General features: G+C 44.4%; 1 protein-coding gene across 5 annotated transcripts in view; it reads right to left on the reverse strand.

Annotated features, from left to right (window-relative positions):
• Positions 1-4,253, reverse strand: part of setbp1 (SET binding protein 1) — an 89,180-nt gene extending 84,927 nt beyond the window's left edge. Inside the window, exon 1 of one of the 5 annotated variants that reach the window (XM_029763164.1) lies at positions 3,476-4,253. The gene's annotated coding sequence lies outside the window, so the exon portion shown is untranslated. Of the gene's footprint in view, positions 1-3,163; positions 3,252-3,475 lie in introns of those variants that run through there. The other 4 variants (XM_029763163.1, XM_029763161.1, XM_029763160.1 and 1 more) reach the window with 4 other exon arrangements.
• Between the last annotated feature and the right edge of the window lie 9,820 nt (positions 4,254-14,073).

Raw genomic sequence — 14,073 nt, forward strand, 5'->3', positions numbered from 1 at the left:
TGGTCTGCCCTGTCAATTACGATTGCCAGAACAAAAGATTAGACAGTTGTTTGGGCTCAAAAATGTGTTTATTGTTATCAAGTTCGATCCCCACAGTGAATTATTTTAAAGTTTGTTACAAATGGAGATATTTCATTAAATAGTGTTAGTGATCCTTTCTGACTGCTACATTTGTCGTCACACAGGACCACGTGCTGACAGACCAATCACGGGCCGGCACGCTACCAGGAGGCTCCGGTTGACTCTCTCAAGCAGGATGAAAATGACTACATCGACCATGATCCTTTGCTAGTTACAGCCACTTTCACCATGATCCTTACCATTTTTTGGGGTGCCATTCAACCACATTGAGCAATATGGTGCGCTTCAAATTCAAATACTTCCAGCTTCATGCGCCATCGGGAGGTTTCCATAGGAATACGTGGATGACGTCAGCGCTATCACTATGTACTGGTCTATGCTTTAATGTCTATGCTTCTGTTACTGGAAATGAGGCTGTGTTTATGTTAGGATGACCCTTACTGAGCCTCTCTCGCTCTGAGCCTCAGACTCTCACACAGACACACACCTCTCTGTAAGCCGTGTAGACAGCAGGGTGATTGTGAGAGGCCAGACTGGCTGCATAAATAGCTTTATTATGTTCCTAACGCTGCCAGCTCTACCCACAGTTTCCCTCTAACCAGCATAAGGCCTTTCCTTCACTGTGTGTGTGTGGTGTCACTATAACTGAAATACATTCTGCGCTGGACTATACAGTTTCAGAAAATGGACAGTCTTTGGCAGTAATAGGACAGAATTTAGACTTAAAATCTTTCATTTTCACCAACTACTACTCCCAACACGTACTTGAAGAGCACTTTGATGAAAGCTATGATCCTCTTCCTTGTGCATATGGGTATAAGATAGAGGGAGAGGGAGAAAGAGAGAGAGGCCCAGCCGAAACACAACCTTTTAAGGCTGCAAACCCAGCAGCCTTAGGCGGACTCAGAAATAGCTCCCACACCCACACACACACACACACACACACACACACACACACACACACACACACACACACACACACACACACACACACACACACACACACACACACACGAGTATGATTGCTCTTGTAGAAGATTTGGTGTCTTTTGGTGTAGGAGTGTTGCAGAGACTCATACATCTGATGCCAGCTACTCTCTCTCTCGCCCTACTCCTGACCGTCTCTTTAACAGAGATAGGTGGATGAGGATAAAAGGATGGAACTGCCTGTAGAGACTGATCTGTATAAACCAGTGGCTCCCTAACAGTTGGCTGCTGCTATGAGACTGTATCCTGGCTAAAAACCTTGATTCTGTTAACTAGTTGAACCATGTTTTAAGATTCAGTGTGATCTGTCCCCATAACAGACACACACAAAGAGAGACTGAGCTGGTTAAAACATTCTTAGACATCATGTGAGAGTAAGATAACACAGGTCTGTGTGTGTGTGTGTGTGTGTGTGTGTGTGTGTGTGTGTGTGTGTGTGTGTGTGTGTGTGTGTGTGTGTGTGTGTGTGTGTGTGTGTGTGTGTGTTTGCAAGCGTGCGACATAGCTTACTCTGCTATTCCTGATCACAGAACCAAAGGACAGACAGGTCCTCAACATTCACAGTGAGGTTCTACACTAGGCTGGTAGGACAGTAGATGAATGTTAAACCACTTCAAATGCAGCAGGAGACTCAAAATGGCTGTAAGCGAAAACACCTAACCCTCTACCACACCCCCTCTCTCCCTTCCCTCTACCTCACCACCCTCTCCTCCTCATCTCTACCTCACCCCCCTCTCCTCCTCATCTCTACCTCACCCCCCTCTCCTTCTCTCTTCCTTCTGTCTGCCTCCCCCCTCTCTGCCAGAAGGTGTTCCTGTACTGATACGCAGCTCAGAGTCCGCCAACAGTTAGATTTGTCCTTGGATCTCTTTCCTCTCTTCCCCCTCTCTCCCTTGCCCCTCTGACCAGCTCTTTCTCTTCCCCCTCTCTCTACCCCCCCTTCCCCATCTTGCTGCCTCCCTCCCGCCCTCCCACTCTATCCTCTCTCTCTCTCCAGTCTTGGCTGGGGTCCAGTGTTACCCAGAGGAGGGAACACAGGGAACAGGGGAGATCAGGCCACGCTCCTCTCCTCTGTTTCACATCACTTCAGATGGAGAAGAAACAAGCAGAGAAAGCCAGTGTCCTTAATACCTATGCACTGGCAGGTACAGTCGATGGGTCTGCTCTTGGCTCAGGTCTCAAACCAGAATTACCATCACAGCTGGACCAACCTTAACAATTTTCACATTTGAGAGAGAGAGAGAGTAGCCATGAACTCTTAAAGGGTTCCCTGTCCCTGGTCTAGGTTCCCTATGATTCCAACACTGGCCCTAGCAGTTAGCCTGCCTACATCATGGGATTTGAATGTGCTCCAGGAATCCAAACTGAATCCAAATGGTGACAGCCTCTGTTAGTACGCACAGTAGTCCACCATCCAGTATGTTTCCAGTATGGTTCCAGTTGCCATGACAACAAGAAGCCCCACACCACACATATCAGATACAGCGCCTTCAGAAAGTATTCACACCCCTCGATTTTCCACATTTTGTTGTGTTACAGCCTGAATTTTAAATTGATCAAACTTAGATTTTGTCACTGGCCTACACAGCATACCCCAATGTCAAAGTGGAATCATGTCTTTCGAAAATGTTACAAATGAATATAAACTGAAAAGCTGTAATGTCTTGAGTCAATAAGTATTCAACCTAGGGATAGTTGCCTTTAGGATGCGTGTATAACCCTTCACACCACCACCCACACTGGGACCATGAATAGTCTTCCACTACAACTCCTAGAACATCTCAGAGGTCTGGACTCCTTTAATGGCACAGGACACAATGCACTTGGCAAAGGGTTACTGGTTCAAGACCTGGCCTAGACCAGTGGTCAGAGGGTTATACCTATGCCTTCCACATGCTCCACAACACACACACACACACAGTAGTACCATAGTTACAACCAGTCACCAATCCATGCCCCTCTCCTTGGTGCTGTTGACAAACCAAGCTGTGACATGCCGCTGCTAAAACAATCCAGTCGGCCATGAAGGAAACATATTTGCTAAAATGTGCTTGTAGGCTATGTTCACAGTGTAAGTACTAGTAGGCTGCTGTACCTAATCGTGGTAACAGCTATGGCTAGACAGAGATTCATCCCATGCTTTTCTGGAAGTGTAGAATCAGGTATGGGAGAACATCCACCTACTAGGCTACAGAGAAACATTGTAGCAGGTAGTTTAGTTACATGTTTGAAACATTTGACAGTCAAAACAAGCTACACATTAAAAGTTTATTTGGATGTGTCCACTTTTTTAAACTACAGTCAACCGCAAATAAATAGGCCTACATATAATCATGTTCAATTCACATTTAGACTGCAAGAATTCAAGGTGGTAAGAAATTATAGTGAACTAGGCTAGCCTACTTACCCATGTCCAATGTTTTCGAACACTCGAGTCTATCGTGTAAATATGTTATCAAGATCATTTAAAATCCATGTAGTCACATGTACAGAACCTGCCGTATGCCCTGACAGCGTCCTGGATAGCTGTCAAATGGTGCAAGAATATTTTTATAGAAAAACCCGAGGAAAATGGCGTCAACACAACAGTGCGCTGAAAACAGCCCCCCAAAAATAATTATAGCCGATCTAATAATCAAATGAACATGTTCACAAAAATAGAAGATTTCCTTTTTCTGTGAAATACAGCGCGTGATGCTAATAGGCTAAACTTTGCATGCGGGTAAACTACGCACATTCACAGGTCCACTGCAGAGATCCCCTCGCCGTATCAGTGGCTGGTCAGTCGGCCAGCAGCATAGCGCTGCTTCCCTCTCAAATCCGTGACTCGGGGGGAGGATCGGAGCAAACCGTTTTACTGCAGTGAAAATAAACTAGCAGATTGTATCCGAGTAGCCTCCAACCCCACATCCAACGGTAACGTCACTGGAGAGATCGTGGTTACATGCGTAAAAATGGTAGACGTGTTGTTGAGCAGAAGACTGGTGTTTTCGATCGTTTCCCCTCCCCGGTTGGCGGTAGGTCGAAATTAGGGGGTGTTCTGTTCGCTCGCTCTAGATCCGTGTGTGTTGCGACCCGTTGCCGTGACTGATAATGATCTCAGAGAGACAGGACTATAGATGCAGCTCGCGCTCCGATAGAGGAGAAGAGCGCAGTGTCGCCTCCACCTGGTAGCGGGTGGTAGACTAGCCTAGGCTACTACAGAAACACAGGACATATCCCGCACAGTTGGTTTTAACCAGTTTCATAACAGGACAGGAGATCACTGGTCAGTTCCAGGGGATTTCCTTTATTCACAAACCAACCTTCACTATCTAATGTCTGTGATGTCCGACCATGTCGGATGTTTATACATGTTATGTCAATTGGTGTCACACGCTGTATAGGCTACACAGTTATTTTAATGAGCCAGCCATATTGTTATTCTGAAGGCATCCTCCTCTTTCAGAATTGGGGCAACATCAAACTGGATTTATTTGATCATGCATAAACACTGCATTGTGTGTCTGTGTTATGTTTAATGCATAAACAACAGTATGTGCATCCTGTGCTTCTAGGAGGACAATATATTGACAGAGAAAACGTAGAGCTGAATAATGACGCAGACAAAAAGGTTAGCTGCATCCACTGCAGAACAACTGGACAATGCGTTTGCATATTGGTGTGTGTTTTTGCTGCTATGATAGCATCGCAACCAGTGCTGATATTTCCATAAACATACATTTATGCTGCATTAGTTGAAAGGATTATTGCTGTTTCTCTTTTGTGGTAGTTATAAGCTATAGAGACAGTTACTCACTCTTATGTTCTAACATCTTGACATAGTGAGATGCTGTAAAGTGGGATGCTCTCTGTGTACAGTTATTCAATGTAAAACACATCCTGCAAGTTGGCTCTGACCTATGGAAAACATCCTCTAACATTAACTAACATGCAAATGACAAATTACCTTTTCCTCCCTCACTCAGTGTCACTATATCTCAAACTAAATTTGTAAATCTCACCCTAGTCTGACAGACTGACTGTTTGTGTTTGTGTTTGTGCATTCACTCCCTCTATAAATGTTTTCTTGGCAGCGTTGTCATAACAATGCTAAAGCAGAACTGTTTATGGTCCAGCATCAGCTAATTTCTCTGGTTATGGGTGTGGGGCCAGTATTATAGCACTGGTGTGTGTGTGTGTGTGTGTGTGTGTGTGTGTGTGTGTGTGTGTGTGTGTGTGTGTGAGGATACAGACAGGCCTCTGAGAATAAGAGGTCAACAGCTGCTCCCCAGACAACCAATCAATGCACATTGTATGATTCTTACATACACACACCAGAACACCAACACACACAAATACACACACACACACACACACACACACACAGAGAGAGAGAGAGTAGCTTTTGGATGTGTTACCATGGATACCAGATACCGGCATATCCAAGGGGAGCCGTTTCCAGCTTAAACTGTAAATACTGAATTACTATTGGGTAGGTAGAGACGGAGAGAATTGGGGCTTTTTCATTCATGTACGTATTTACATCTAAGTGGTGCATAGTCATGTTTGTTTCAAGTGTTACCATTGTATTTCCTGAACATGATATACTTTTACATAGCTTGAATGTGTGTTTTATTGATTATTGTGAACCAGTTGGACTATAGATGTCTGTTTGGGTGGCAGGTAGCCTAGTGGTTAGAGCGTTGGACCAGTAACCGAAAGGTTGCTTGATCGAATCACCGAGCTGACAATGTAAAAATCTGTTGTTCTGCCCCTGAACAAGGCAGTTAACCCACTGTTCCTAGGCTGTCATTGTAAATAAGAATTTGTTCTTAACTGACTTGCCTAGTTAAATAAAGGTTATAAAAAAAAATGTTTAAGATGTATCTACAGTACTTGTCAATGTCAGACTGACTAGTGAGAGGCGCTGAAATTCTGCTTCCTCACTCACTACTCAAACTGACACTCTGAGGATAAATCACTTCACATACGTACACACACACACACACACACAGGCACACACACACTCTATGGACTCCACAAATAACTCCACAGATCCAAGGACTGCATGTGTGTGTGTGTGTGTGTGTGTGTGTGTGTGTGTGTGTGTGTGTGTGCATCTCCCTCCCCTGTCTCTCCATTCTCTAGAGTATAACATGGAAGTAAATGTCTGTATCCTCAGGCCAGATCTCTAGGAGATGAAAGTGAATCTTATTCTAAACCACTTTACCAAACGCTTCAGCTTTTATGTGGAAACAGCAAACGTTCCTCTGTGGTTGCAGAGAGAGAGAGAGAGAGAGAGAGAGAGAGGAGGAGAGAGAGAGAAAGAGAGGAAGGGGGAGAGAGTAAGGATCAAGGCACCATCTGATTTTACCAAGCCCATTTCATATTTCATGGGATTGAGCTATTGCTTCATGTGGCTTATAGGACATGGATTCATCTCAACATTAGAAGACTTTAATGAGCTGGCCACCTTATGCAACCATTTCAGATTTGTGTTCAATAAATACAAAGATACAATGGCATACTAGAAACCGTTAGAGCTGATTGTATCTCTTATTGGCACTGTTTCAAGGGCTGTGTCAGTACATGTATGCGTGTGTGTGTGTGTGTGTGTGTGTGTGTGTGTGTGTGTGTGTGTGTGTGTGTGTGTGTGTGTGTGTGTGTGTGTGTGTGTGTGTGTGTGTGTGTGTGTGTGTGTGTGTGTGTTCTGGGGCTGGAGTGCGAAGCAACATGTTTATTTATCAAAGTGACAGGAAGTAAGTGTTGTTCTGAGAGGATGTTCTGAAACCACATCCTGCTGCATGCTGAGAGAACAACTTGTGCCGGGACGCCACAGTCTACCTTGACTGTACAGCGGTGGCAAAAGGGTGTGTATGTGTGTGTGTGTAATGTGGTCAGAGCATTCGGCCAAGAACATAGCACCTGCAGATTTACCATGTTTTTCACACCACCACTCATAGCAGTAGACTCTCTACTTCAAAGAATAGCAGAAACACCTGTGGTCAAAAACCTCAACATCTTTAGAAGATACAACTCAGGTATCCAGGGTGATTTAGTCCACCTGCTGCTCTGGGGCAGCAGGTAGCCTAGTGGTTAGAGTGTTGGGCCAGAAACTGAAAGGTTGCTAGATCAAACCCCTGAGCTAACAAGGTAGAAATCTGTTGTTCTGCTCCTGAACAAGGCAATTAACCCACTGTTCCTAGGCTGTCATTGTAAATAAGAATTTGTTCTTAATTGATTTGCCTAGTTAAATAAAGGTAAAATAAATGTTCTTCATCTGGGAAATAAGCTGGATGTGGTTTATGATGTGTAACTGTCAGAGAGGTTTGTTTACTCACAATCAGGGTTGGGCCAGGTCAGTGAAGGGTCATACAGAGAACAAACCTGTAGTAGAGAACTGAGTCGACACCCATCCACTCATCTCTCTCTCTCTTTCTAGCTGCTACTAGTCAGGGGAACGTTGAGGTGATTAAATTAATTTCCTCTTTCTTCCACCTCCCCATTCTCTAAAGGTGATTTATTAACTTGTGTTAACACATCAAAACTAGAAGTAAACTCCCACACACACAGAAATCACCTACCTCGCCACATTCACAGCTGTAGAATATCAGGAAGCTATGGGGTCTTTTGGGGGGTGAAGGTTCGCTGAACTTCAAATTCAGATATTACTCAGTCTAATTACAATTGACAGTTATATCTGGAGTTCGGATGAATATCTGTAGTTATGATTACAGTGTGTGTAAGTGTAAGTTTGTGTATAGATACTAGGCTACAGTAGGCCCACCACTGTAACCGTTGCTTGGATGGTGTTATATCTGAAGTGGGTAAACCATGTAGTTACAATAATCAATCCTGAACAGGATGCCACGGTATGGTTATTGTAATGTTTGAGTGTGTGACGGGTGTAGTGTCACAGTTGTCTCCCTCACTCTGATGACAGGCTGTCAGACGGAGTTATTATTGTGGTACCATGTGCTTGTGTTTCAGTCAGAGTCACACACACACACGCACGCACATGCCCACACAAACACACACGTCTCAATATCACACACAAATACACACACTAACAGTCTGGCATGACAACCACACTAATGGTCGCAGCGCATGACAGGTTCATGACAGGTTCATGACAGGTTCATACAGAGAAAATATAAACATGATGATAATAATGTTAAAGCAGTAAACACCGAGGGGGATGGGTGAATTATATCCTCTATTTGACGGACACAGCAGGGAGTCCAGACTGAGACTACTGAGACACAGTAGTTGTCGTTGTTGTTTTGGTTGGTATTTACCTCTCAGACATTATCTGTCTCATTAGGCCAGGGAAGTTGCTGCTTTAGTCCCAGACAGAGAGATGAGTGTGTGTGTGTGTGTGTGTGTGTGTGTGTGTGTGTGTGTGTGTGTGTGTGTGTGTGTGTGTGTGTGTGTGTGTGTGTGTGTGTGTGTGTGTGTGTGTGTGTGTGTGTGTGTGTGTGTGTGTGTGTGTGTGTGTGTGTGTGTGTGTGTGTGTGTGTGTGCGTATGTGTGTGTGTGTGTGTGTGTGTGTGTGTGTGTGCGTCTGTCTGATGGACTAAAATATGTCTTTGTACTCTGTTTTTACTGTCCTTCTAAGAAACGGACTAAACAAACACACACACACCTCCCTCGTCTTATACAGTGATGGAAAGCCATTATGTATGAAAAATATGGCTAGGTTTGTAGAAGGACCATTAAAAATAGGGGAACACTGAGGTGCTGGTATTAAGCCGGTAGTAACCACTACGTAACCACTACAGAATGTCCGTCCAGAACAATGAGGGGTCAGAATGTCCAGGTAAGGGGGTTTTATTGACAGGAAGGAGCCACACACACACACACACACACACACACACACACACACACACACACACACACACACACACACACACACACACACACACACACACACACACACACACACACACACACACACAGCTGACACCCCTCTGACATCAATGAATAACTGTAGATAGTGGTTCTACAACGGTAGAAATAGACATATTATAATATACATAATATGTCAAATACCTCAACTAACTGGCTGGAGGCGGAACTTACAACGAGCAATCATAACCGCCATAGATAAAAGACAGTACTGTGCAGCCGTTTTCATCGACCTGGCCAAGGCTTTCGACTCTGTCAATCACCGCATTCTTATCGGCAGACTCAATAGCCTTGGTTTCTCAAATGACTGCCTCGCCTGGTTCACCAACTACTTCTCAGATAGAGTTCAGTGTGTCAAATCAGAGGGCCAATGATATCGCGCTTGCTGCTGGTGATTCTCTGCTCCACCTCTACGCAGACGACACCATTCTGTATACATCTGGCCCTTCCTTGGACACTGTGTTAGCAAACCTCCAAACGAGCTTCAATGCCATACAACACTCCTTCCGTGGCCTCCAACTGCTCTTAAATACAAGTAAAACTAAATGCATGCTTTTCAACCGATTGCTGCCCGCCCGCCCGTCTAGCATCACTACTCTGGACGGTTCTGACCTAGAATATGTGGACAACTACAAATACCTAGGTGTCTGGTTAGACTGTAAACTCTCCTTCCAGACTCACATTAAGCATCTCCAATCCAAAATTAAAACTAGAATCGGCTTCCTATTTTGCAACAAAGCATCCTTCACTCATACTGCCAAACATACCCTCGTAAAACTGACCATCCTACCGATCCTCGACTTCGGCGATGTCATTTACAAAATAGCCTCCAACACTCTACTCAGCAAATTGGATGTAGTCTATCACAGTGCCATCCGTTTTGTCACCAAAGCCCCATATACTATCCACCACTGCGACCTGTATGCTCTCGTTGCCTGGCCCGCAATTCATATTTGTCGCCAAACCCACTGGCTCCAGGTCATCTATAAGTCTTTGCTAGGTAAAGCCCCGCCTTATCTCAGCTCACTGGTCACCATAGCAACACCCACCCGTAGCACGCGCTCCAGCAGGTATATTTCACTGGTCATCCCCAAAGCCAACACCTCTTTTGGCCACCTTTCCTTCCAGTTCTCTGCTGCCAATGACTGGAACAAATTGCAAAAATCACTGAAGCTGGAGACTTAAATCTCCCTCACTAGCTTTAAGCATCAGCTGTCAGAGCAGCTTACTGATCATTGTACCTGTACACAGCCCATCTGTAAATAGCACACCCAACTACCTCATCCCCATATTGTTATTTCTTTTTTTGCTCTTTTTCACCTCAGTATCTCTACTTTCACATCATCATCTGCACATGCATCACTCCGTTGTTAATGCTAAATTGTAATTATTTCGCCACTATATTCTATTTATTGCCTTACCTCCCTAACCTAACTACATTTGCACACACTGTACATAGATTTTTCTATTGTATTGTATGTATAGATTTTTCTATTTTTGACTGTATGTTTGTTTATTCCATGTGTAACTCTGTGTTGTTGTTTTTGTCGCACTGCTTTGCTTTATCTTGGCCAGGTCGCAGTTGTAAATGAGAACTTTTTCTCAACTGGCCTACCTGGTTAAATAAAGGTGAAATAAATAAAATAATAAAAAATTGGTCAGAAACGTAGGGTGATTGACTGAGGAGCTGTCGTCAGGCATTCTAACTAAAGGCACACACTTGGGGTGCATAGAGATCAAAGGTTGGAACCAAATAATTACATTATTTGAGGAACAGAACCCAAACCGAAAACGAAAGTGATTTGTACTGTTCCGAACAGAACCGTTATTTTAAAAGCATGGGATACGGTTAATACGGTTATTTTATGTACCAGGCATTTTTATCTGGTCCAAGAAAAATCACAACAAAGCGCATATGCAAAGCCCTTAATTTGTCACTCAGAAACTTATTCCAGCATCTGCCTGCCAGCTGGAAATCTTTGCCAGTGGGTGTGCATGTGTGAAGACTACCTGCCCCTCCCCTCTGAAGCATAGGTTACTGTAGCCTGCTGACAACGTTACATAGGTTACTGTATCCTACTGACAACATTACATAGGTTACTGTAGCCTACTGACGACATTACATAGGTTACTGTATTCTACTGACGATGTTACATAGGTTACTGTAGGCTACTGACGATGTTACATAGGTTACTGTAACTTACTGACGATGTTACATAGGTTACTGTAGCCTACTGACAACGTTACATAGGTTACTGTAGCCTACTGACGATGTTACATAGGTTACTGTAACCTACTGACGATGTTACATAGGTTACTGTAACCTACTGACGATGTTACATGGGTTACTGTAGCCTACTGACGATGTTACATAGGTTACTGTAACCTACTGACGACATTAGACGCGTAATTCAGAAATTTGGGAGAGATGTTTAATTATAGAAGAATGGATTTACTATTTCAATGCTAGTTAGGGATACTTTAGTTATTAGGCACACCCACTGGCAAAGATTTCCAGCTGGCAGGCAGAAGCTGGAATAAGTTTCTCAATCGCACTCCACACTGCCCTTTCCCACCTGGACAAAAAGAACACCTATGTGAGAATGCTATTCATTGACTACAGCTCAGCGTTCAACACCATAGTGCCCACAAAGCTCATCACTAAGCTAAGGACCCTGGGACTAAACACCTCCCTCTGCAACTGGATCCTGGATTTCCTGATGGGCCGCCCCCAGGTGGTAAGGGTAGGCAACAACATATCTGCCACGCTGATCCTCAACCCTGGGGCCCCTCAGGGATGCATGCTTAGTCCCCTCCTGTACTCCCTGTTCACCCACGACTGCGTGGCCAAACACGACTTCAACACTATCATTAAGTTTACTGATTACCGACAACAATGAGACAGCCTATAGGAGGCCAGAGACCGCCTATAGGAGGTCAGAGACCTGGCAGTGTGGTGCCAGGACAACAACCTCTCCCTCAATGTGAGCAAGACAAAAGGAGCTGATTGTGGACTACAGGAAAAGGCGGGCCGAACAGGCTCCCATTAACATCGATGGGGCTGTAGTAGAGCGGGCTGAGAGTTTCAAGTTCCTTGGTGTCCACATCACCAACAAACTATTATGGTCCAAACACACCAAGACAGTCGTGAAGAGGGTACAACAACACCTTTTCCCCTTCAGGAGACTGAAAAGACTTGGCGTGGGTCCCCAGATCCTCTTTCTACAGCTGCACCCTCGAGAGCATCCTGACCGGTTGCATCACCGTCTGGTATGGCAACTGCTTGGCATCTGACCGTAAGGCGCTGCAGAGGGTAGTGCGTATGGCCCAGCACATCACTGGGGCCAAGCTTCCTGCCATCCAGGACCTATAAACTAGGTGCTGTCAGAGGAAAGGCCAAAAAATAGTCAAAGACTCCAGTCACCCAAGTCATAGACTGTTTTTACACTGCTGCTACTCGCTGTTTATTATCTATGCAGTCACTTTACCCCTACCTACATGTACAAATTACCTCGACTAACCTGTTCCCCCGCACATTGACTTGGTACCTGTACCCCCGTATATAGCTGTCACGACTCCTACCGTAGGTAGCTCCCCCTCCTGTTCGGGTGGCGCTCGGCGGTCGTCGTCGCCGGCCTACTAGCTGCCACTGATTTCCTATTCCCCCTTTTTGTTGATTGTGTGCACCTGTTTTTGGTTTGGGCTGATTAGCTGGGCTATTTTAGCCAGGAGGCCCGCCTGCTCTGTGTGCGGGATTGTTTGGTACTGTATGGCTTGTGTATGCACGCTCATTTGTATTTTTGAAGTGCGAGTGCGTATGTTGCGCCGACCTGTTTTTGTCCCATGTGCTTGGGCACATTTGTTTTGGTGTGCGCTCTAGTTCGCTGTTGGGGCGGCTTGTGTTTTGCCGTTGTGTGTTGAATAAATAACACTACCCTGCATTCTCTGCCTCCTGCTCCTGACTCTGCACCCACTATGCCCTAGCGTTACTATAGCCTTGTTATTGTTATTTTATTGTGTTCATTTTTATATTTTTTTACTTTAGTTTATTTGGTAAATATTTTCTTAACTCTTTGTTTATTTGGTAAATATTTTCTTAACTCTTTCGTGAACCGCATTGTTGGTTAAGGGCTTGTAAGTAAGCATTTCACGGTAAGGTCTACAACTGTTGTATTTGGCGCATGTGACAAATAATGTTTTGATTGGATTTATTAACCTAAAAAGGTAAAACGTGTTTTAATTCTAGTGCTACTCTGCACACACAAGCTTGGTATCTAGCTAGCTAGCTATCCAGCTAGCGTTTGCTCTGGTCCAACGTTAAACCAACTAGGAAGTTCAAAGACATTCAAAGTTCTTCCAAAGAAGCCGCACCTCCGTAGATATAATTCTGTGGGTCTAATTCAGATAATGCATGTCATAACAAGATTCCCAGCGCAGTAAGGCAAGCTTCCTCCATCCTCTCTCCTCACCCTCAAAATGTCACTTGCATCTCGCACCCTACACTGTGACTGGCAGCACAGTGTGTGTGTTTGTCTTTCATTATGATTACACTATGCTGTTACGGAAAAATACAATTTGCTCGTAACGACTTTCCTATACAAATTAGATTGCTTACCCGCTCCACAACAAGCAGCTCTATCTGAACTGGTTGGTGAAGTAATTTAATTTTTATTTATTTTTATTTTATTTATTTATTTTATTTTACCGTTATTTTACCAGGTAAGTTGACTGAGAACACATTCTCATTTACAGCAACGACCTGGGGAATAGTTTCAGGGGAGAGGAGGGGGATGAATGAGCCAATTGTAAGCTGGGGATGATTAGACAGCCGTGATGGTATGTGTCGAGCTAAATGTACAAAAATATATATATTTCAGAGGTGTAAAAATAAACAGAAAGGAACAATATGAACCGGTACTTTATTTGGTTAGAACCGTTGAGGAACTTTATTGGGGTCATTCACCGAGGCAGGAGTGTAGACAAGATGGGAAACCGGTCAAACAGAAGTCCTGTCTCTTTGTGCGTCTGGCCGCCCCGTCACAAAGGTGCTTGAGGTCACCAGACCAGGGTGTGTGGTGTCCCCCACAGAGATGTCAGGAGGGTTCCCGACTGAGA

This window comes from Salmo trutta, chromosome 9 (assembly GCF_901001165.1).
Source record: "Salmo trutta chromosome 9, fSalTru1.1, whole genome shotgun sequence".
Classification (NCBI taxonomy): domain Eukaryota; kingdom Metazoa; phylum Chordata; class Actinopteri; order Salmoniformes; family Salmonidae; genus Salmo; species Salmo trutta.